This window comes from Myotis brandtii, unplaced genomic scaffold (genome assembly GCF_000412655.1).
Source record: "Myotis brandtii unplaced genomic scaffold, ASM41265v1 scaffold154, whole genome shotgun sequence".
Taxonomy (NCBI): Eukaryota; Metazoa; Chordata; class Mammalia; order Chiroptera; family Vespertilionidae; genus Myotis; species Myotis brandtii.
In genome coordinates, this window is record NW_005355584.1 from 4,945,097 (window position 1) to 4,946,377 (window position 1,281).

Sequence of the window (1,281 nt, forward strand, 5' to 3'; positions counted from 1 at the left end):
CGAGCAACGTGCGGGGCCAGGGATAGCCTCCTCTGGCCTGGGTCCCCTGCTCTGATGGTTAAGGCCAGGATCGTCCTCACAAGAAAAGCGCCAGCGGACCTGTCAGGGCAAAGAACCCACACCCTTAGACTGGGAGGTGAAGCAGTTCGGGAGGGGGCACGGGGAGCAGGTGCCTGAGGCGCTTGGGCCCCTCGCTGGAGGCCACCCTCTTGCTCCCGCGCACAGCCACCCCCCTTCCGCACAACAGGTCCCGAGAAACGCGCGGCGCCCTGGGCAGGGCATCCCTGAAGGCTCCGGGGTGGCGCGCGCCAGAGGTGCAGTCAGGTCAGGGGCCCGCGATTCTGCACGGTCTCAGCACGAAGACAGGATCGGGCCCCCTCGGGGCCTCCATCAGCGCCACCCCACACCCCCTCTAGCCTAAGGCGGAGGGGAGCTCAGGACGCGGCAAAGGAAAACCCACTCATGCTGTATCGCCTTCATTTCAGCGGCATTTTCCTCAACACACTACGAACCCTTTCCCCTTTCTCTGCTTTCCCTTTCATCCTGTCTTTTCCCATCCTGGACATTTTTTTAAAGCAGTCCATCCAAAGACCAAACCTCCAGGAATCCTTGGGATGAATTAGAGAAAAAGAAAAAAAGAGACTCTAAAAGCAGACACCCACTTCCACCGCGTCCCCTCAGCCAGCAGCGAGCGCCTTTGGAGAGTCCCTGGGATCCCTCTGGCACAGGCGGGGATGCCGGCGCCCTGAGCCCTGAGCCCGGAGCTGGCCTGATGGTGCAGCTTTTGTTTCCAGACTCCGGGCTCCCGTTTGCCGAGCTGGGAGGCGGCCCCGAGACTCTCTGCTAACTTAACCCCTTTCTCCGGCCCCCTCTGCTCCCCCTAAACCAGACAGGTCATTTCCACACCCAGTCCAGAAACAAAAAAGCCGGAAGCCTCTCCCCGCGCCGCCCACGGCCTCTGAACAACTCCTCCAATAGTCTAAGAAGAGAGAAGTTGTTTCTCCATGAGTAGCCTCTGTCCTCAGCCCCAGACAAAATCATGTCCTTCTCGGTAGCTTCTCCCGACGCCCGGACGCAGACTCGCGATGGTCCCCGTTGAAATACACGCATGAATGCAGTTAACGCGCGGATCGCGGAGCGCAGGGCTGGGTTGGTTACCTGGAACATCCATGACGAGCGAGCACCGCCGTCAGCCAAGTTCTGCTTGAAGAGGGTGAGCAGAGCTGGCGGGAGGAGACACCGGGCGCAATCCGCTCCCCGCGCCTGGCCAATGCAGCTCCG